Source organism: Protopterus annectens, chromosome 6.part0 (assembly GCF_019279795.1).
Source record: "Protopterus annectens isolate FY-2018-M chromosome 6.part0, PAN1.0, whole genome shotgun sequence".
In the NCBI taxonomy this organism is placed as follows: domain Eukaryota; kingdom Metazoa; phylum Chordata; order Ceratodontiformes; family Protopteridae; genus Protopterus; species Protopterus annectens.
This window is the reverse complement of record NC_056737.1, coordinates 1,282,019,712-1,282,045,167: the sequence shown is the minus strand read 5'-3', so window position 1 is coordinate 1,282,045,167 and position 25,456 is coordinate 1,282,019,712.

Genomic DNA, 25,456 nt, shown 5'->3' with positions numbered 1-25,456 from the left:
TATATATATATATATATATATATATATATATATATTGTTGTGTCTTTCGGCTTTTCCCGGTTAGGGGTCACCACAGCAGAACTCCGGTCCGCTAATGGTTGGCAGCAGATTTTTACGTGCCGAGTTGCCATCTCCGATGCACAACCTTCAACGAAGGTACACCCATTCACGCATGTCTCCACACAGAAGACGCTCTAGCTGAGAATCGAACAGGACAATGTCTTACTGTGAGGAGACAATGCTACCGCAGCTCCACCACCGCAGTATATATATATATATATATATATATATATATATATATATATATATATATATATATATATATATATATATATATATATATATGGGTCTACCTGACAACGCCGAAAGCTGACAACGCCGACGGTGAGAACACCGACACCAGAAGATCGAAAACTGAGATGACCGACGGATGAAAACCCCCACGCTGAGAACACCGATATGTGAAAAGGCTGTGTAAGTATGCAGTAGTGACGGACGTTAGGGTTAGGGTGTGAGTAAGGTAAGTGTGCAATATTGACGGACTCTAGGGATAGGGGTGGGTTAAGTGAGTTAGGGTTAGGGCGCGGGTTAGGTGAGTGTGCGATAGTGACAGTCTTTAGGGTTAGGGGCGGGTTAAGTGAGTTAGGGTTAGGGCGCAGGTTAGGTGAGTGTGCGATAGTGACAGTCTTTAGGGTTAGGGGCGGGTTAAGTGAGTTAGGGTTAGGGCGCGGGTTAGGTGAGTGTGGGATAGTGACGGACCTTAGGGTTAGGGTTTGGTTTAAGGTTATAGATAGTTGTGTATGTAAGGTTTTGTGTGGGTTTGTAAGGATTTTGGTTTGCTTGTGTTGTGTGTGTGCTTTTTGGACAGGGGATTTGTTTTGTTTGTTGATTGTCGGGATTGTGGTGTGTCGGGCATGTGAGGTTTCGTGTTTGTGAACTTTCGGTTATGTGGTATCGGTGATTTCATTGTCACTGTTGTAGTGCATCGGTGTTGTCAGGTAGACCCATATATATATATATATATATATATATATATATATATATATATATATAATGGTACCAGTTTAAGGGTGACAGTCATCTAGAGCTAAGGTTGCTAAGGTTTACACCTCTGAGTTTCTAGCCCTGCCGTAGTTGTTCTTCCATGCCACATACTTGCATGCAAATTCATACCTATGGCCATTTTCGAGTGTCCAGTCCACCTAGTGCATACCTTTGGAATGTGGGAAAAATGGAGCACTTGGAGGAAGTGCACATATACTTAGGGAGGACATACAGACACTATATTTATACACATAGACACATGCACAAAGAAGGACTACCCTTTCATCTGGCTGTGTGAAGAGAAACTTGTTTACACAGGGACAAGCATCTCCCTCATGCTCAGGAGAAGATACTCCTATTACTACTAGTACTCATCACTCGTAAAACTTACTGACTACCCAAATTGACCATAAGAAAACTTGGACATGAGCTTTCCTGCTATCTCTGCAGATAGCTTGGTGGATATGGGCACCCTGAGACAATGTAGCAATTGCTGTATGTTTACTGGCAACGAGTTTATTCTCAAACAAACTGATAATGTATGTGAGAGATGTTATTACACTATGTGGAGGTAAAGCTGTCACATAGAAGCACACATAATACAAATCAAGTTGTCAGAAATGCACACACTACACTCACCACACATAGTATGGATCAGACTGGCATATGCTGAGGCTCATAAAGCAATCATATTAAACCCCAAAGACATCCCAAACACTTGACCCTCACCAGGCATCCTCAACAGCCCCAAAAGCACTCCACAAAAAACACCCATCACAACAGATGCAATCACATTGCATGGAGCCTAAACTTCTAAGCCCAAAATGCAACTCAATATTTTAGTCATAGGAGATTCCATTATGAGACACATAGATATCCCATTCGCCATGCTGAATAAGGACTGATTCATAGTCAGTTATTTATCAGGGGCCGGAATCCACAAGGCCACTCACACACTTAGATCATTGGACCACAGGTACCAGTATAACTCTGTCATAGTCCATGTGGGTGTAAATGACCTGAGACGTACCTCCCTTGACTGTATGAAGAGAAACATCATGGAACTCTTGGAATGTGTCCCAGGCTGGTATGAGCCTTCCACTGAGTAGTATTCTACTTTCACTAAGGATGATGCCACAACATGGACAGAAGTAATTGACATTAATGATTGGCTTATCATCTGGTGTCTTTCCAACAGCGTTGCAAGATTTGTCAGCATGGGAATAGACCACATTGCTCTGCCAAGGATGGTCTGCAGCTGTCCCCTCTGAGATTTTGAATATTGGCTAAAACATTGTCCTCCACCTTTGTGTCCTTTTTAGGCAATGCCAAACTGACAAATCTTCTGTCATAGAAAAAAACAACCCAAGGGAATCTAAAGGTGTTAGTGCTCAATGGCTGTAGTCTAATGCTTCTTCCCTCACCCTGGAGAATGTCTACATCTTTGTAATTACCAAGACACAATGTAAAACTGAACATCACCACAGCAGTGTAAGGCTACAATGCCTTTCAGACATTTAGGCCAGCTACCGCACGGGCAAGGACACAAGATGGAGGTGTTTCAATTGACATCAATAACAAAATCACATTAAGGCTGGCCAAATAGGATGATGAACTTGATCTCCTCCCAGTCTAAGACCTAGCTATAGGTCTCCCTCTATGACCCAGGAAACCCATAACTCATACTTGAACTTACTGGACACATTCACCATTCAACCCAAAATCATATTCATGGGTAATTTTAACTACCCCACTCTCAACTGGGATTCATATATGATCCCAAACCTTCAGGCCCAGAGATTCATGGACTTTGAAAAACACTAACACCTTGGACCACAAAGTCTACATGCTGACCAAAAGAGCAAACATACTAGATGTCATCCTCTCCAACATGGGAGAATGCTGGGCTCCCCATTTCAATATCCTTTTTGGTAAGACTGGGCCATAAAGCTGTTTTCTTTTAAATGAAAATAAAACCTGTGTCCCCTAGCTAACCATATAGTATTAAGAAATGAGTGTAAGGCAAATGTCCTACTTTTAAGTGACAACCTGACAAAATGTCTCTCTCAAACCCTGAGAACACAGTTGCCTATGTGGAATTGCTCACAGATATTGTATACATTCATTTTAATAATATGCATAGAGACAACTAGGCCTAATAAATATAAGCTCAGAACAAACTAAAAAAAAACAAGCCACACTGATGGAATCCAAGCATCAATAGGCTGTATGACATAAGAAAGAAAGAAAGTCATAGCAAAAGTCAGGAAATACAATGCTAAGCAGGTTAAAAACTCATCATGAATTTAAGCAAACTACTCAGAGGTCAGATCAAGTGTACCAAAGCCAATTTTGCGGTAGAAAATAGCCTCCTAGGTCAAGGACAACCACAAGGCTTTCTTTAGCCATGTCCATAACCTAAAATGAAACAAAAAACAATGTGCAGGGCTCATTGTCAGTACAGCCAGTTATATGAAGCCAGTAGATATAGCAAACCTACTGGCTGACAACTTCAGCTCACATTTTAACCCCCTCTCATCACTGGTCACACAAAAGCTGTCAACCTCTTAGAGTAAGATATCTGGAAAAAGCCATAAATAATGGGGGTACAAAGGCCCAAAAATAGAGATAATTTTGAAATATTGCTCTTACAAACTTAGAAAGTTGCTAGAATAACAAGTTTTGCATTAGCATGAATTTTCTGAAGCATATTTAGTTTGAATCTCAAATGTCTGTCATTATAGCCATCTGCTCAGTTGCAGAGCTGATTAGCTAGCTGTGGTGGATTACATAACCTTTGGATATACCAAACTGATATAAGTATGCCTTTTTGCACTTATTCTGTTTCACTGATAGTTAAAATGTACTGCATTTTTTTATTTACTTCATTGAATTTGGCTGGTCCCTGTCTGCATTTTATACCTAAGGTGTAAGCTACTATTCAACACCTTTTTTATTTATCTGTTTTCCTAACGGTCTATCTTGCCTTTTTACTACTAATTCTTTGCTTTTATACTACTGCTATAGTTACATTTCTTTGAAATTGTGCTCAGTTGCAGAGCTGATTAGCTGTCTGTGGTGGATTGTATAACCTCTGGATATACCAAGCTGATTAAAGTATACTTTTTTGTACTTATTCTGTTTCACTGATAGTTAACAAAACTGTACTGCATTTTTTTATTTGCTTCATTCATACCTCTCAACCTGGAAACATCAAAACCTGGACAAATGGCCCATCTACATGCTGCCGGGCTGTAGTCCTTCATTGGCCCTATGTGCTGCCAGGATGTGCGTTTTGTTACCCATGAAAAGTAGGTACAACTGGCCAGAAATCTGTGCACTGATTAACATAAAATTTGCATACATAATTATGTAACACCACCCACTCCAATGCGATTCTGGGATGACAACATTCAAATGCAAATTGAAGAACATACAAAATATTAAACAAATAGGAATGGTCACCACACCACCACCTCCTTTTCTTCACGTGAGTACTGTAGCTCATGGAAACACACAGAATACTTTGTATGCACATGCATATAAACCTTTTAGTGCAAAAACATCTGTACAAAATCACAAACTGACCTATCCATTCAACATCGTCATCAGCTGTACATTCCAGTGATTTCACTTATGTGCATTTGCTTTATACTGCCTCCCTGTAAAATGATTGATGATTTGAGCAGTCTGTCTTCTCTGTATTACTCCCCATACACAAGTATGGAAGGCTTAACTGTTCAGCACCCATCATCCTAGCCCTCAGCTTCATGTAAGGCTGGTAGTAATCGAAGCAACACACCCTCAGATGTATTAATTTTATGCTCACTGTCTTTACTTCTGATTGGTCCAAAACTTTATTGCAGCAATCATGTGGTAAATTTAGTTAGTTATAGTTTCCCTTATCAGATTTGATTTTGTACTACTAACTCTGAAGTTAAAATGATTCCTAATGACAAACCATCATAGCAATAATGACAATGTGCCTGACAATGGTTGATACAAGTGGTATTATCATCTACTGTACCAGTTCACAGCAGGCATAAAACTTTCTTTAAAAGGCCCTCATAGTAGAAAAATAATATAGGCCTAGCAGGTAGTTTTTAATGGATTCGTGTAGACTCACCAATGGGCATTTTGGCAAATGTAAAAAAAATATATATGTTTTCTAGAACTACCTACAGTGAAGATCTGAGGAATATTTCATTTTTGCAGGGTGCAAGCATGCCTGCACCCACCAGATTAATATATACCAACTCTGAAGTCGAACAACAGTTGTGAAAGAGGCAAACACCACAGCTGGTAAAAGTAGCTTCAGTTAACATACTTGGATCCTTCATATTCTCCAAAAATATCTTCAGCAACCTGGCATGTTACCATCTTTAACAGTCCCGTTTAAGAATAACAGGAAAATCATGCTGTTTCTGAGACATGAGTTAGAACCCTGCTTTTGCAACTTTCACAAGCAGTAATGGCTAATCAATAGGTAAACTAAAAGAGCAATATGGCAGTTCCATGAACATGGATGTACATTTGTGAATCGTGTTTTGTGAAACTTTGTACTGCAGCACTATTTTCTTAAACATGCATTATACACAAGTATAAAGAACACATGCCTCATGCTGAGTAATAGCTCTCATTTTTTTTTCTCAAGAATCTCAGAATAAAGAAAAAATAAAGGCCCAAAATCATGAGCAGTTTTTAAATGTCACTAATTTTCTTAGAAAGTTAATAGAACAACAGGTTTTGGATCACTATGCAAAATCTAAATAATAAATAAAAACATCTAATATCTGATGTTATTGATGACTGTAATCTTCAGCAATTTACCTGAAAATCATAAACTTTGATCGCCAGTGGAGAAAGTATGAGGAAAAATTAGGGACATTCTGCAAAATCAGAGACAGATATATATGAGCTAAACAGGACATGCAAGGCTTACACAAATACACATGACAATTATTTTGCACACAGGAAGCGATTTACAGATGGTGGTGCTATCTGGGTTTATTTGCATAACTACTGTGTTACATGTCTAATGCCCACATGATAAAAGCTTTGCAGCCAGATGCACAGTACCATTTACAACTATATGACTAATATACAGAGGAATTTGAGTGAAAGATCTCCATCTCCAGACAAAGAGCATTACAGATGTAAAACAACACAAACAAGTTGAAGAACTACAGAGCTGACTTATGCAAATCAAATATACTAAGCACTTTCATCCTGACATTATAATAAATGAAAAGCAATGTAATTTATGTATGCCTATTGTATGCTATTTTCTTTAATTTTTTTAAAAAATCTCAGTAATCATGAACAATGGGTATCTTTGTCCTTGAGCAAAATTGAAAAAAGAACATACGGTCTGCCAGTAAATGAGGACAGAAAGGAAGCAGGAATTATATTATAAATTGCACATACGGAAGAAAGCAACACCAGAGAGAGAGAGTCCAGTCTTATGACAGAATAGACGGTGCTGATGGCTGGAGAGTAAATCTTCAAACTGAGAAAAGAGAGAAACTACAATTCAGTCAGAAACTTGTTTCAGGCCTTAAGAAATTAGGAGGCATGGACCAACATAGTTATCAAAAAATAGAGAAAGACACAGCTGATCTGACAGCAGAGACAGAAAATCATTTAAATTCCTTTACTGCAGTAAAGTTTAATGCCGTATGCATACAAACATTTTTTTATTATTCTTTTTCACTTACCGGGAGGTCAAGCCTCTGAAGGAGTAAGTAAATATTCTCATCCATTGGACTGCCGCCAGACTCTGCAGAAGTTCAGAACCAGAACTGAATACTAAAACTGTAATGTGTGCACATCTCTGAGTCTGCTCTGCTCATGGCTCATTGCTGCTGCTGGTATTCCAGTCTGAGAGAACAGTTGTCAACAGACAAATCTCTCCAATGGTCACAGCGTTGTTTGACCAAGTCCGATAGGCTGCAGCCTGTCTCACGCACCTCATGTCATCTCACACATCTCTGCACATTTATGATGTTGCAGGATATGCTGGTGATGTATGGTGACGTCAGCCACAACTTTAGACATATAAAAAAATTAAAAAAAAAATAGAAAAAAATCGGAAATTGAAGGGGCCACCCATGAATTTGTGGCACCCCAATAGTTTGAACCCAAAACCCGTAAATACCGAGGAATTCGGTATGATTGAGAGGTATGGCTTTATTGAATTTGACTGGCCCTGTTTGCATTTTACAGCCAAAATGTAAGCTACTGGTCAACATCCCTTTTTGTTCATCTGTTTACCTAAGGGTCCATCATGTCTTTTTACTACTATAAAGAGTTACATTGCTTTGCTTTTATATGACTGCTGTAAAAAGTTACATTTCTTTGAAATTGTGATCAGTTGAAGAGCTGATTAGCTGTCTGTGGTGGATTGTATAACCTCTGGATATACCAAGCTGATAAAAGTATACTTTTTTGCACTTATTCTGTTTCACTGATAGTTAACAAAACTGCACTGCATTTTTATTTGCTTCATTGAATTTGGCTGTTCCCTGTCTGCATTTTTTGTTTGTCTTTCCTACCCTCTTTCCCAAGTGTTGTTGTATTCTTAAACTTGGTGGCTTTGGAATTGCCCGCCCCTGCTGTAAATCTGATTCTGGACACTCCTTTCAATCTCATTTCATTTGCTCATTCAACTGAGTACAGTGAGATCATTTGGGAAGGACTATCCCCTTGCTTCTTTGATTTATGACACTCTTCCCAGTCCAATCTCATCAGCTTAGTCTACTTTGTACAGAGATAACATTTGGGAAGGTCAACCCCCCTTAGTTTCTTAATCTTGTATTATCTTCTGTTTCCTCCCTCTCCACTACAAAAAAACAAACAAACAAAAAAATATATATGCACTTTACTCAGTTGCTTTACTGTAATTGTGTTTTCCTTCTTTATTACCTTATTTTTCTTTGCTGCATGCTCTTAAATGTTCAAGTGCTTTTATTCTGCTGCACTGATTATTGCTTGTTATTACCCTGATTACATGTATCTGTTATTCTAAGTATCTTAATTTTGGTCGTAGCACTTCAGCTTCAGGCCAGTTACTTTACTTTTCAGAAGGTTTTTGTGGTCTACACTCTTGTGGACAAACCATTATCAAAACCCTCTAGCCATACGTCTGCCCAAGTATTCACGACACGATGTCTGGACAATTCCCATCAGTTCCTCCTACCAGCCTGGTCGACATGGGCATACTGAGACAGTGTAGCAACTGCCTCATGTTCACTGACAGCCCTCTTCTCCTAGCACATAATTCTTTTACTTTTGAGAAATGCATCCACATCAGTAACCTTGAATCCATGCTCTCTCGCATCACAGTCAGTACTCATGACAAACAGGAGATTGGCAACACAAACACTACACCATTCACTTCACATAGCCAAGTGCAACACACATCCACCTATGTAGAGGTCCTCAATAAAACTTACCTAAACAGCAGAGACCTCCTAAACACACTCACAAACATTCCATACACGACACCAAATCCGGCACACACAGCAGACAATACATCAGTGTCTTACAAACACAGCCCATAAGGCATAGCATTAAACCAACACAGCCCATAAGGCATAACAATAAATCAAACATACTAGTCACTGGTGACTCAGTTGTGAGACACACTGATGTCCCCCTTACCAGGATCAACAAGGAGAAGATCATGGTAAGTTGTCTGTCAGGTGCCAGAATCCATAACATCACGCACGTATTTAAGTCTCTCCACAACAGGTACAAGTATGACTCTGTTATTGTCCATGTTGGTATGAAATACTCGAGATGTACTCCCCTGGACTATGAAGAGCACTCCAAATATGTGTCTCAGGCAAGTATGGCCCTAGCCCTAAGCAGCATCCAACCTTCACCAAGAATGACATCACAATACCAACAAAGAATAATTGACTTCAACAATTGGCTTGGTTTCTGGTGTCATTCCAAGGGGATCCAGTATCTGTCTGCCTGGGATGACATGGCTGATAGGCTTTGATGCTTTGCCAGAGATGGCCTCCACCCATCATCCATGGGATTCCAGTTCCTGGCCAAGGCTCTTGCCTCCTTCATTGTGCCTTTTCTAGGCAGTGTCCCAAACACAAACCTTCCAACATAAAATACTTGTCAAAAAGCACACTGAAGGTCATGCTGCTTAACATCTGTCCAGTCATGGAAACTTGGTTCAGGGCTGGGGAGAGCACCCCTGCCTTACCAGGCTATCCTCATTCCACACATTCTGACCCTAAAATGAGGTCAGGAAGACTAAGGGTAGTGTAGTCTTTGTCTTCATTAAGGATAGGCACACCTCCAGACTGGTTTGCCAGCATGACACACTGTAACTACTCCAGGTGCAATTGACAATTGGCAAGACACCCATCCAAGTTATAGCCAGCTATACACCCTGCTTCCATGACTCGGGATGCCCACTCTTCTTACCTGGACCTACTTGACTTGATCAAGGTATCCCCTAACTCTCTGATACTTGGTGACTTCAACTACCCCACCATAGACTGGGTGAAATATTCCTCCACTAATGCGCTCAACCAATGATTCCTTGACTTCATCAATTCTAATGCATTAGACAAGCTTGTCTCATCCCCCACAAAGGGAGATAACATTCTGGATTTGGTTCTCACCAACATGGGTGATCAGTGCACCACTCCCATAGTATGTTCTGCCTTGGTGAGATCAGATCATTGGTCTGTCTTATTTGAAGTTTCTATCCCACCCAACCCCCCCCCCCGAGCCATAACCAGGCTAAAACACTTCCCAAAAGCTGACTACAACCTCCAAAGTGAGGTATCAGTAGCTTCACACCACCGCCTCACTCAGAGGATGCAGACAACTTTGCTGAACAGTACGCCAGTGCAGTATACATGCACCTGTACAACTGAATGAACTCAGCCATACCCAACAGAACTAAAACCTATTCCTCATGGAAACACAAACCTGCCTAGTGGACATCTTTACAACAAAAGGAAGAAACTGTTCTGTAAGGGTAAAAAGGAATAAATTCCAAATTGGAAACTCCCCTCCTTAGCCTCAACAAACAAATTAGATCACTAGTGAAAACCTCCAAAAATTATGAATTGAAACTAGACTCCAAAACAAAGGGAAATCACAAAGCCTTCTTCAGTTATGTCAGAAACCTCCGTGGCAAAGCCCAGGTTTGTTCTGAATTAATGTTTAATGGTATCACTTACACTGATCCTGCTGACATAGCCAACCTGCTAGCAGATAGGTTCAGCGCAAAACTCACCCCCTGTCCCCTCCCAAAGGCCTGTTCGACATCCCTGACACTTGTCCCACACCTCACATCTCAGTAGATCAAATGTTAAAGGCCCTATCCGAGGCAAAGAACAAAGCTTCCATGGGACCTGATAGTATCCAAGGCTGTATTCTGCATCATCTCCAGCAAGAACTAGCTTTTCCATTGAGCACTCTGTTCAACCGCAGCCTAAGTACAGGCTTCATTCCAGCAGAGTGGAGAACTGTAATTGTCATCCCTTTGCACAAAGGTGTTGCCACTACTGACCCTAGAAACTATTGCCCCATTAGCTTGACAAGTCTGATCTGTAAAGCCATGGAGCGTATTATTATGGATCTCATAAACAAGGACATAGGCAATCTCCATCACTTGACAGAACCCAGTTCAGATTCGTCAAGGGCAGATCTTGGCTGTTAAACCTGGTTGACTTCTTTGAGTCTTTGAGACTGTCGCCAAGGTCCTGGATGAGGGAAAGTCAGTACATACAGCTTACCTTCACTTGGCCAAGGCCATTGACAATATCTCCTACTTGGGAATCACCGAAATGCTAACAGAACTTGGCATAAATCCCTATCTCATCAGGTGAATGGCCAACTGGCTCACCGATAGGCCCTGCACGGTCAAAATAGGCACCTCCATCTCCCACAGCAGACCTGTCACTAGGGGTGTTCCCAAGGGATCTATCCTGGGACCCCTACTGTTTGGCATCTACTTCTCAGAGGTCCAGGCAAAGACAAAAGGCCTAAACCCTGACCAAGTTTGTGGACGACTGTAAGTTGGATGTTGTCATTGACCACCCAGATGATATTAACATGCTGCAAGAGGGTCTCACAGCAACAAATGACTGGTGTCAAATTCATGGCCTTAAGTTAAACACAAAAAAAGTATTATCATACAGTTCAGCAAAAATATGGTCCCCACTGATTGCCACATCAACGGCAACCTCCTAAGCATACAACCTGTGTTGAGAGATCTGGGTAATCAGGTTGACAACAATCTCACATTAGACCATCATGTGGCAGCAGTGGTCAGAAAATCCTTTTACTTGGTTTATCTCATATATAAAGGAATAAACAGAAAGGAGCACTCAACAGCCGTTTCCACAGTATAAAAAATGTTTTAATCCAAAACCACAATAAAATCCAGCTGAGTGTTAGGTCACGGTAATATATTAACGATGGCACAACCAGTACGTTGTCGTTTACACACTTCATCAGATACAGCCATTTTGTTCAATTAGTTCAATAAATACTCAGTTCAAACTAGCTGGACCAATAAAATGCTAAAAACAATTAAGTAAAAGTCTGAGGATGAGAATTTAAAGGTACATTACATAAATGAATAAGTAAATACCATAAATTATGCTTAAAATGCACAATGAAACTTTTGTAGGCGTCACTACAAATATATATTATAAATAAAATTCATGTAATAAAACCTATCCAAGTATAAATCATCGCAATAAATACTTAAATAATTAATAAAATAAAAAAATACAATAAAATACGTATGAAATGTGAGTACTATAACTTAGCAGCTCTCAATTTTAAAACCGGGGTGATGGAGACAGTCTCATTTAAACCTGGCCATCTACTGGCTTCTAAAACCAGCTGCCAGTATAATTCATGATATTCTAACATGGTCTCCCATGGTCCACCCCTTTTATCAATAGGAACCTCATCAATCACAAAAAATGTAAAAGATGCAGATACACAACCCTGAACATGTTTACATAAGGCATTCTTATTATTACCTTTCTTAACATCATAGAGGTGCTCGTATATCCTTCTCTTTAAGCACCTCTCCGTTTTACCCACATAAAATGCATCACATGTTTTACACAAAACAATATACACAAGCTCCTTACTATTACAATTGTTATAGGATTTAGATTTAATAATTCTACCCCTACTATTTATAAAAATTTCCGAAGTGTTAGATATGTAAGGACAGTGCTGACATGCTCCACACTTATAGGTCCCAGTTTTTTTAGCAACAGGTTCCCCGTATTTGTTCTCCAACAGGTCCTTAACACTTCTACCCTACCTGCAAACAAATTTCAGGGGTATATCAAACCTTAAACTCAAATCCGATAATTTAACAAAGTTATCCCACTCACTCTGAACCACATTCCTTATAGCACTAGAGTCACCATTATAATCTAACACAAAAATATTCTCATAAACACCAGTCATATTTGTGTTAGGAACTTGCCCCTTTTCCAACATGCCAGAATTCATGGATTTTAAAATGGGTAAAAACCTATCAATTCTATGTAAGATTTCCTCATTCTGAATATCACTAATCAATAGCCCTGGGTAACCTCTATCTAAAAACATTTGCTTCAACAAATTACATTCATCCATGAAGTCACTGTCTAAGAGGTCATTTTACTACCCCTGACATACTGCCCCTTTAATATTCCTCTCTTCTGATGGAATGGATGGGCACTATTAAAGTGAAGAAAAGAATTACAATACGTTCCTTTCCTATGCACTTTAGAATCAAATCCTTCTTGTCTTTTCCAGATGTTAACATCAAGGTAATCAATACTTTGATACCGCATCTTAAAAATAAACCTCAGAAATTCTGTACTTTGGGAAATATAATCAAGAAACTCATAAAATTTCTCCTCACCACCAGTCCAGAATATACAAATATCATCCAAAAACCGCCTGTAGAGGACCCAACTATTTTTAAATTTTGATCCAAAAATAAATTTTTGTTCCCCACCACGCCATGATTAAATTAGCATATGTAGGGGCACACATAGCTCCCATAGCCACACCTCTTATTTGTTTAAAAAAATTCACCTTCAAAATAAAGATAGTTATTATTCAATACCATCTCCATTAAAATCATCATAACATATATTTCTTTGTCAGTGAATTTACTTTCTTTTCTTATCTTTTCTTCAAAAAATTCCAAGCCAGCCTTGTGTGGGATTGAAGTAAAAAGGTCGACTACATCAATAGTGATAAAAATAATGTTATTGTCTATTACTTGGGTGTCCCTTACACTGGTCAAAAAGTCCCATGAGTCCTTTAAAGCATTACTAGCACTCATGGATAATGCTTTTCATTTAAAATCTAAGTATTTAGCTATAGGTGCAGTGACCGAATGGCCAGCAGCAACGATTGGCCTTAAAGAGGGGTTCTCAATGTTTTTGTGGACCTTTGGGATCCCAAAAATGGACGGTACCCTAGGCTCTTTGTTAAACAAAAATTTAAAGATCTCGAGGTCCAAACAACCCTCGAGTACAAAATCATTCAACATAACAAAAATGTTTTTATATGCTATGTGCACTTCATTAACAGATACCTTGGTATATTTACTGTAATCAAACAAGAAATCCATGATCTTTCCCTCATACATAACAGTATCCATAAGGACCGTACAACCCCCTTTATCTGGTTTCATCACCCTGATATATTTGTTCATTCTAAGAGACTCCAAAAGTACTTTCTCATTGCTATTCCGATTGGGTCTAACCTTATTGGTGCTTGTTGTTTCCCTTAATTCTTTGTCTAAAACATGTTCAAAGTTTTTTAACCGCAGATGCAGTGGGGGGTTCCATACACTTTTCTTTTTCAATGTATCACTTATCGTGTTCTGCCCATGTAATAAAAGCTCCAAGTTATTTTTGTGAATAAACATCCTTACATCAATTAAAACTTTGCTAATCTATTATTTCCTATTCAGAACAAACTTAAAACCTTTTGAAAAAAGGTCAGAATACACTGTTGTAATAGCTAAACTGCTATAGTTAAAAATGGTGTGACCATTGTAAGTTAATTGTGATCCCTTCCTCAGTATAGTCAAACCTTCCAAAGTATCTTCTATCTGCCCTTTTGATTGTTCCATCCCCTGCAGTTGCCCTGATGGTAATTGGTTGAACCCTTGTTCTTTAACCTCTCTGACCTCCGGAGTGGGGGTATTCTAAAGGTTCATTCTAATTATTTACTGGGACCATTCCTTCAAAATCAACTTGTTCCCCATATTCAGGGAGTCTCTAGCCCTGATCCACATCTCTACCATAATGTTTGGTATTTCCAAAATTTATAGGGCCTTTAGGTTTAGGGTATTGAATATTCTGTTCATATTCAAAAAGTCCCTATTAATTTTCCGCTTTTCCCTGTCAACAATATGCTTCACTTTATCATCAATTTCAGCCCTTAAATTAATGTATCATTTCTTTTCATCCTCCTCAGTAAACAATAAATCATTCACTAAAATAGAATTGATATTGTTAATTCTTACATTCAGTGTTTCTAAAAGTTTTTCATTATGCGTAATAATGGCCCTTAAAACATCCAGGCCACATGCATCAAAGATTCTAATTAAATCCATTTGGAAATCTGAACCCTCCTCAACATTATTAGGGTAGCTGTACAGCCTTAAACCTTTCAGTACTATTTTCAATTTAACACACTCTCTAAGATATGCGTTATCAGCGCTTAATGTTTTAAACTTAAAAAGTAAATCATGCAATTTGGATAAATTATTGTTAAACATGTCAATTTCATTATTATTTACTACAACAGCATCAAAAGTCATATTCTTGTTTAACCAGGTATCTAAATTAACCTTGTACATGTCCGTGCTGTTGAAAGAATTTAAACAGTCACCTTGAGGCAGTTTGTTGTGCCCAACATCGTTGTTGGTAGCTCCACCTCGTTTATTCAATGTTCCTTCAATTCGAAACACCTCCGGGGATTTTGTCCTTCGAAACTAGACATAAACTGCCCATTGGTCTCTCGAACACCACCGCTAACACCAGGGACTACATCTCCCTGACTGCTCAGAACTGCTTCCTGATTCCCAGGAAGTAATGTCACAGAATTTTGTTTGATTAAACAATGACACAACGGCGTCATTAAATCCACAAGTTGCGTGACCTTACTCAGCAAGTCACAAATAGCAGTATCACCTTTGCTACCGCCCTGGGCAGCTTCCATGGAAACATTAAGCCCGTCCATCCTCAATAATAGCCAAAACCAAGTTCAGGAGGAAAGCACTCAAGTAAACCAATAAACAGAAAGGAGCACTTGACAGCCATTTCCACAGTATAAAAATGATTTAATCCAAAACCATAATAAAATCCAGCTGAGTGTTAGGTCACAATAATATATTAATGCTGACACACAACCAGTACGTTTTTATTTACACACTTCATCAGATACAGCCATTTTGTTCAATTAGTTCAATAAATACTCAGTTCAATTTAGCTGGACCAATAAAATGCTAAAAACAATTAAGTACAATTAAGTAAAAGTTTGAGGATGAGAATTTAAAGGTACATTACATAAATGAATAGGTAAATACCATAAATTATGCTTAAAATGCACAATGAAACTTTTGTAGGTGTCACCATAAATATATATTATAAATAAAATTCATGTAATAAAACCTATCCAAGTATAAATCATCACAATAAATACTTAAATAATTAATAAAATAAAAAAAGACAATAAAATATGTTTGAAATGTGAGTACGATAACTTAGCACCCCTCAATTTTAAAACCGGGGTGATAGAGACAGTCTCATTTAAACCTGGCCATCTACTGGCTTCTAAAACCAGCTGCCAGTATAATTCATGATATTCTAATATGGTCTCCCGTGCTCCACCCCTTTTATCAATAGGAACCTCATCAATCACAAAAAAATTAAAAGATGCAGATACACAAACCTGAACATGTTTACATAAGGCATTCTTATTATAACCTTTCTTAACATCATAGAGGTGCTCGTATATCCTTCTCTTTAAGCACCTCTCTGTTTTACCCACATAAAATGCATCACATGTTTTACACAAAACAATATACACAAGCCCCTTACTGTTACAATTGTTATAGGATTTAGACTTAATAGTTCTACCCCTACTATTTATAAAAATTTCCAAAGTGTTAGATATGTAAGGACACTGCTGACATGCTCCACACTTATAGGTCCCAGTTTTTTTAGCAACAGGTTCCCTGTATTTGTTCTCCAACAGGTCCTTAACACTTCTACCCTTCCTGTAATTGTGATTGAATTTAAGGTGGGAGACCAGGTTAGAATATCGTGAATTATACTGACAGCTGGTTTTAGAAGCCAGTAGATGGCCAGGTTTAAATGAGACTGTCTCCATCACCCCGGTTTTAAAATTGAGAGCTGCTAAGTTACAGTACTCACATTTCATACATATTTTATTGCATTTTTTTATTTTATTAATTATTTAAGTATTTATTGTGATGATTTATACTTGGATAGGTTTTATTACATGAATTTTATTTATAATATATATTTATGGTGACACCTACAAAAGTTTCATTGTGCATTTTAAGCATAATTTATGGTATTTACCTATTCATTTATGTAATGTACCTTTAAATTCTCATCCTCAAACTTTTACTTAATTGTACTTAATTGTTTTTAGCATTTTATTGGTCCAGCTAGTTTGAAATGAGTATTTATTGAACTAATTGAACAAAATGGCTGTATCTGATGAAGTGTGTAAACAAAAACGTACTGGTTGTGTGTCAGCATTAATATATTATCATGACCTAACACTCAGCTGGATTTTATTGTGGTTTTGGATTAAACATTTTTTTATACTGTGGAAATGGCTGTCTAGTGCTCCTTTCTGTTTATTGGTTTACTTGAGCGCTTTCCTCCTGAACTTGATTTTGGCTATTATTGAGGATGGATGGGCTTATTGTTTCCATGGAAGCTGCCCAGGGCGGTAGCAAAGGTGATAGTGCTATTTGTGACTTGCTGAGTAAGGTCACGCAACTTGTGGATTTAATGACGCCATTGTATCATTGTTTAATTAAACAAAATTCTGTGACATCACTTCCTGGGAATCAAGAAGCGGTTTTGAGCAGTCAGGGAGATGTAGTCCCTGGTGTTAGTGGTGGTGTTCGAGAGACTAATGGGCAGTTTATGTCTAGTTTCAATGGACACAAATCCCCGGAGGTGTTTCAAATTGAAGGAACATTAAATAAACAAGGTGGAACTACCAACGACGATGTTGGGCACAACAAACTGCCTCAAGGTGACTGTTTAAATTCTTTCAACAGCACGGACATGTACCAGGTTAATTTAGATACCTGGTTAAACAAGAATGTGACTTTTGATGCTGTTGTAGAAACGAATGATGAAAATGATACTTATAACAATTATTTATCCAAATTGCATGATTTACTTTTTAAGTTTAAAACAGTAAGTGCTGATAACGCATATCTTAGGGAGTGTATTAATTAGAAAATAGTACCAAAATGTTTAAGGGTGTACAGATACCCTAATAACGTTGAAGAGGGTTCGGATTTCCACATGGATTTAATTAGAATCTTTGCTGTATGTGGCCTGGATATTTTAAGGCCATTATTAAGCATAATGAAAAATTTTTGGAAACATTGAATGTAAGAATTAACAATATCAATTCTATGTTAATGAATGATTTATTGTTTAGTGTGGAGGATGAGAAGAAAAGATACTTTAATTTAAGGGCTAAAATTGATGATAAAATGAAGCATATTGTTGACAGGAAAAAGCGGAAAATTAATAGGGACCTTTTTGAATATGAACAGATTATTCAATACCCTAAACCTAAAGGCCCTATAAATTTTGGAAATACCAAACATTATGGTAGAGATGTGGATCAGGGCCAGAGACTACCTGAATATGGGGAACAAGTTGATTTTGAAGGAATGGTCCCGGTAAATATTTATAATGACCCCTTAGAATATCCCCTCTCCGGAGGTCCGAGAGGTTAAAGAACAAGTGTTCAACCAATTACCATATGGGCAACTTCAGGGGATGGAACAATCAAAAGAGCAGATAGAAGATACTTTGGAAGGTTCGACTATTGTGAGGAAAGGATCACAATTAACTTACAATGGTCACACCATTTATAACTATAGTAGTTTAGATATTACAACAGTGTATTTTGACCATTTTTCAAAAGGTTTTAAGTTTGTTCTGAATAGGAAATGTGAGATTAGCAAAGTTTTAATTGATATAAGGATGTTTATTTACAAAAAGAACTTGGAGATTTTATTAGATGGGCAGAACACGATAAGTGATACATTTTAAAAGAAAAGTGTATGGAACCCCCCACTGCATCCACAGTTAAAAAACTTTGAACATGTTTTAGACAAAAAATGAAGGGAAAGAACAAGCACCAATAAGTTTAGACCCAATCTGATTAGCGATGAGAAAGTACTTTTGGAGTCTCTTAGAATGAACAAATATATTAGGGTAATGAAACTGGATAAAGGGGGTTGTACGGTCCTTATGGATACTGTTACATATGAGGGGAAGATGATGGATTTATTGTTAGATTAAAGTAAATATACCAAGGTATCTGTTAATGAAGTGCAAATAGCATATAAAAAAAATTTTGTTATGTTGAATGATCTGATACTCAAAGGTTGTTTGGACCTCGAGACCTTTAAATTTTTGTTTAACAAAGAGCCTAGGGTACCATCCATTTTCGGGATCCCAAAGGTCCACAAAGACATTGAGAACCCCTCTTTAATGCCAATCATTGCTGCTGGCCAATCGGTCACTGCACCTATAGCAAAATACTTAGATTTTAAATGAAAAGCATTATCCATGAGTGCTAGTAATGTTTTAAAGGACTCATGGGACTTTTTGACCAGTGTAAGGGACACCCAAGTAATAGTCAATAACAACATTATTTTTATCACCATTGATGTAGTCGACCTTTTTACTTCAATCCTACACAAGGCTGGCTTGGAATTTTTTGAAGAAAAGATAAGGAAAAAGTAAACTCACTGACAAAGAAATATATGCTATGATGATTTTAATGGAGATGGTATTGAATAATAACTATCTTTATTTTGAAGGTGGATTTTTTAAACAAATAAAAATGTGCCCCTACATATCCTAATTTAGTCATGGCCTGGTGGAAAGAAAAATTTATTTTTGAATCAAAATTTAAAAATAGTTGGGTCCTCTACAGGCAGTTTTTGGATGATATTTGTATATTCTGGACTGATGGTGAGAAGAAATTTTATGAGTTTTATTTATTATATTTCCAAAAGTACAGAATTTCTAAGGTTTACTTTTAAGATGGGGTATCAAAGTATTGATTACCTTGATGTTAACATCCGGAAAGGACAAGAAGGATTTGATTCTAACGTGCATAGGAAAGGAACTTATTGTAATTCCTTTCTTCACTTTAATAGTGTCCATCCATTCCATCAGAAGAGAAGAATATTAAAGGGGCAGTATCTCAGGGGTAGTAAAATGACCTCATTAGACAGTGACTTCATGCATGAATGTAATTTGTTGAAGCAAATGTTTTTAGATAGAGGCTACCCAGGGCTATTGATTAGTGATATTCAGAATGAGGTAATCTTACATAGAATTGATAGGTTTTTACCCATTTTAAAATCCATGGATTCTGGCATGTTGGAAAAGGGGCAAGTTCCTAACACAAATATGACTGGTGTTTATGAGAATATTTTTGTGTTAGATTATAATGGTGACTCTAGTACTATTAGGAATGTGGTTCAGAGTGAGTGGGATAACTTTGTTAAATTATCGGATTTGAATTTAAAGTTTGATATACTCCTGAAATTTGTTTACAGGAAGGGTAGAAGTGTTAAGGACCTGTTGGAGAACAAATACAGGGAACCTGTTGCTAAAAAAACTGGGACCTATAAGTGTGGAGCATGTCAGCAGTGTCCTTACATATTTAACACTTTGGAAATTTTTATAAATAGTAGGGGTAGAACTATTAAGTCTAAATCTTATAACAATTGTAATAGTAAGGGGCTTATGTATATTGTTTTGTGTAAAACATATGATGCATTTTATGTGAGTAAAATGGAAAGGTGCTTAAAGAGAAGGATATACAAGCACCTCTATGATGTTAAGAAAGGTAATAATAAGAATGCCTTATGTAAACATGTTCAGGGTTGTGTATCTGCATCTTTTACATTTTTTGTGATTGATGAGGTTCCTATTGATAAAAGGGGTGGACCATGGGAGACCATGTTAGAATATCGTGAATTATACTGGCAGCTGGTTTTAGAAGCCAGTAGATGGCCAAGTTTAAATGAGAGTGTTTCCATCACCTCAATTTTAAAATTGAGAGCTGCTAAATTATAGTACTCACATTTCATACATATTTTATTGTCTTTTTTATTTGATTAATTATTTTAGTATTTATTGTGATCATTTATACTTGGATAGGTTTTATTACATGAATTTTATTTATAATATATATTTATGGTGACACCTACAAAAGTTTAATTGTGCATTTTAAGCATAATTTATGGTATTTACTTATTAATTTATGTAATGTATCTTTAAATTCTCATCCTCAAACTTTTACTTAATTGTACTTATTTGTTTTTAGCATTTTATTGGTCCAGCTAGTTTGAATTGAGTATTGAACTAATTGAACAAAATGGCTGTATCTGATAAAGTGTGTAAACGAAAACATACTGGTTGTGTGTCAGCGTTAATATATTATTGTGACCTAACACTCAGCTGGATTTTATTGTGGTTTTGGATTAAAAAAAATTTTATACTGTGGAAACGGCTGTCGAGTGCTCCTTTTTGTTCATTGGTTTCCTTGAGAGCTTTCCTCCTGAACTTGGTTCATACATAAAGGAATTACATCCAGAAAAAAGGAGGTTATTACCTTTCTGTACTCTTCCCTCATTAGGCCTATAATTGAGTATAACTCCCGGTTTGGTATGTACCTCTCCAAACAGCTGCATCAACTGGAAAGGCCACAGAAATGCCTCACAAAGAGAATCGCTGGCCTCCTACACCTGTCCTATGTGGACAGGCTCAAATCATTATCACTCTATTCGGTATCGTGCAGATTGCTCAGAGGTTATCTGTGTCTCTCCAACAAGGCAATTTCAGACCCTGCCCCCTGTAAGTCTTAACTCCTCATGCATTACCCACTCAAAAGGTCTAAATGTAATATCCAACATAAGCAAAATCTGCTGGAAAGACAGGTTTTTCTTCCAGAGGCTGCCCTGTCTCTGGAATAAACTTCCCATACACATCAAACAGAGTACCTCGCTGACCCTCTTCAAGTGCACCCTTGAGTGGATGGGAAAACACAAATTTGTCCCAGGGTTGGCAGGAGTCACAGTTGCTGACTGAGGTTTTTCTTTTTCGGGGACAAACATTTCGCTAGGCTTGTAAGGGCCTCAGTGCCATTAGCTTAGTAACATCCTATGATCCTATGATCCTATTTTCTGACATCAGTCCTCAAATATTTGGCAATGATTTGCTGGAAAATCACAATTTTTATAAGTGGAACTCAAAAAGTATGTTGAAACTAAAAATATGTTTAATAGACGTCACACAGCTAAAAACACAACAGATTCTGCTATGTTTTTAGCGGTGTGATGTGTATTAAACATATTTTTGGTTTCAGCATAGTTTTTGAGTTCCATTTTTCCACTGTTCTGTATGTTCATTGTTTAAGTCATTGGTTTTAGCCACATTTTTTATTTTTACACAATTTTATGAGTAACAGGCCAAAAATTTGAGGTGAAAATCTGGACATTCTGCAAAAATCTGGACAGTTGAGAGGTATGGCCACCCCTCAAGAAATACCATCGAACATAGCCACCTAACCATCACCAGGGAACAGGTCCTAAACACACTCTTCAAGCCCAAGAACACCACATTGATGGGCCCTTATAATATCCCAGAGTGCCTTTTAAATAGCATGAAATATTGATCTTTCAGGACCACTGGGGTCACTATTTAACCACAATTTACATTCAGACTTCATGCCACGAGAATGGAAAACTGCAATGGTCATCACTGTGAATAAGGGTGGACCTTCATTGGACTCCAAAAGCTATAGATCCATTAGGCTGACTAGTGTCACATGCAAAGCCATGGAAAAAAATGTCATGGAAATGACTACTAATGACATTAGAAACCTCCAGAAACTGTATAGAACCCAGTTCAGTTTTCTCAAGGGAAGCTCATGTCTACTCAGTCTGATAGACCTTCAGGAAGGTCACAAAGGCAATGGACAAGGGCAAAATAGTGGATGCTGCCTACGGTGATCTGGCCAAGGAATGTGATAAAATATACTACTCAGGTAATGTAAACAACTCACAGAATAATGCATATACTCCGGTGTTACTCACTGGCTTGCTAGCTGACTCTCAAATAAGACCTAGAAATCTACAATAGGAGACTCCACCTCGACAAAGAGGCCAGTCTCTAGTGGATTCCCTCAGGGCTCAGTGCTGAGTCACCCTCCTTTTTGGCATCTACTTCTTGCAAGTCAAGGTTAATGCCAAGGGCTTCCTGCTGGCCATGTTCACTAATGATTGCAAATTTGGAGCAGTTATGGAATCCCCAACCTCAGACACTAATATCCTCCATGACGGGATAATATGTCGGCTACCCCAGGAAACTATCTCATTGATAACACATCACTAAGAGAAGACTGAGTAGTCATGGATTTGGTGACATATGTGGAAAGTAGCCAGTATATGACAAATATGTTCCTACTGTTGCCATAACAGTTAAGGTGTTCTCCTCCCATGTACAAGGTACAAGGTTTAGTCCTGACATCCAGGCAATGCTTGTTTAGAGTTTGCATGCTCTCCCTGTGTCTCCATGAGGTTCCTGCCACCTCCACCTCTCAAAAACATGCTGACTGGTTCCAATGGAGCTGTAAGCAGCAGTACAGACTCTAGTCGGTGCCCTATAGGGGGAAGAGTTGTATACACCAACTGCTTTGAACATATACTGTGGTGCGCAATATCCTCAATACAGGAGAACACGGATCACAAAGTGTATGTGTCAGGGCTAGCCACTCGATGGTGTAAAATCCGGTCATGTTGATTAATGTTGCCAAAATGTGCATGGGAATTTGCTGGTGATAAGTGAGTTGAGGACGTGGCCTACTCTGTTCTATTCCAAGGACCCATGCTAATGGTGGGAGGGTGTATATGCTCCTATTGGCCAGTGTATGCCTGCCATAAAACCCAGCAGCCCTCAGTCAATAAACTACTGGCCGGTGTTCAGTTGCCCAGCTTGTTTTACCTGGGATAGTTCTGTTGAGCAAAAGCTGGATGTAAAACTGATCAAATTGCCAAACATGAACTAAGAATTGCTACATTCAGTGTAGGTTCACTGACAGTATGAGGTTTGGAAGTATATGACATGATAGTAAGGAAGAGGCTGGACATCCTATGCATCCAGGAGGCAAGGTGGAAACCACTTGTCTCACGGTCCAGTGTCTACTACTCAGGAGGAGGACAGGCTAGAAATGATGTGGGAATTGTGCTGAGGGAGAGACTTCAGATGACAGTGAGGGATGTCATCAAAATTAGTGACATATTCATGGCAATCAGACTCCAGTGTAATGATAGAGCAGTTTCATAATCTCAACCTATGCCCCAGAGCATGGAAGTGATAATAAGGAAAACAGTGCATTCCGATAGCAGTTGCAGGACCTACTAGATAAAGTAGATCAGTAGGAATTGGTGGTGATAATGGGTGACCTGAATGTACATATCAAGACAGATAGAATAGAATATGAGGACTGCCTGGGTCCACATATGGAGAATAGGAGTAAAGGAGAGGCCATTCTAGACTTCTTTGTGGCAAATGACTTGATGGTTACCAATGACTGGCTCAGAAAGAGAGACAGTTACAAGATCACATACAAATGTGGTCAACATGCGACTCAGACTGACTTCCTCCTAGTAAGGAAAGGGAACTGGGGTGCAATCAGGGATTGCAAAGTCATCCCTGGTGAAACAGTCAGCCTACAATATTAACCATTAGTTGCCACAATCAGCTGCAAGCAGTGGACAGAGGAGGCTCTGAGGTCAACAGTGACCAGGCTGAAGATCTGGAAGTTGTCTGGAGAGAAAGCACAACAGTTCAAGGAATTACTCAGGGTTCTTGCACCTCAAGAAGGTGAGGAAATAGTTGGATTTGAAGAAGAAATGTACATGTAAGGGCTAAAGAAAAGATATGTGGTTGAACAAGGCATAAGGAAAGTTGGTGTTGTAATGAAGAAGTCCAGGAAGTCATCAAATGAAAGAAGGAGTGCAGGAAATAAGGGAGATAGAAAAGATGGATCAGGCTAGGAAGGATGGCTTCAAAGAAGCTAAGAAAGGAGTTGCAATAGCAAAGAGCAAGACATCAGAGAGACACTCTACCAGCTTCTAGAAAGTGACTCAGTGGATGGCACAAAGTAACTTTATCAGATTATAAGGAAAGATAGAAAGATAAAGAATATAGCCAGACACCCTTTGTGATGGATTCCAGCAAAAACCTACTCACCAATTCACAGGACATCAAGGCATATAGAAAGAGTACTTCCGGCAACTTCTGAATGAAAAAAAAAAACACAGAAGCTGTAATACCCCAGACACAGCCTACAGAGGAGAAGCCCAACTTAGAAGAAGTAAGAACAGTACTATGAAATTGAAATCAGGGAAAGCAGCACACTTAGATGAGGCACAGCAGATATGATCAAGATGTTGGGTGAGATAGGGGATAAATGGTTCCATAGGGTACTCACAGCAGCATAAAGAGAAGAATGTATCCCAGATGACTGGAGAATAAGCATAATAGTGTCAATGTTCAAGAACAAAGGGGATATTCCCAACTATGGGCAGTATAGAGGTATCAAATTCCTGTCATACTACATGTTCTGAAGAGGGAGATAGATAAATGAGTACAGGGAGTAGTACAAAATAAGACAGGAAATAAACAGTTCAGATTCAGATCAGAATGCAGCACAAATGAACCAATGTTTGCAATGAGACAGGTACTTGAGAAGAAGGTAGAAATTAGGAAAGACTCCAACTGGGTATTCCTCGACTTAGAGAAAGCATATGACAAGGTCTAAGAAATCTGATTTGTGGTTCAAAGTCCCAGAAACATTGGTAGAATTAGTGCAAACTATGTGCAAGGACCCAGTGACTTAAGTACAAACAGTGTTTGGTCTCACAGAGGGGTTCCACAGTGGGAATGGGTGTGCGTCAGTGTTCAGCTCTGAGCTCACTGCTGTTCCATCTGGTGGTGGACTATGTTAGCAAACAGGTTGGAGGGGACAGATCAACAAAAGTGCTGTATGCAGATGATGGGGTATTATAGACAGACTCTGA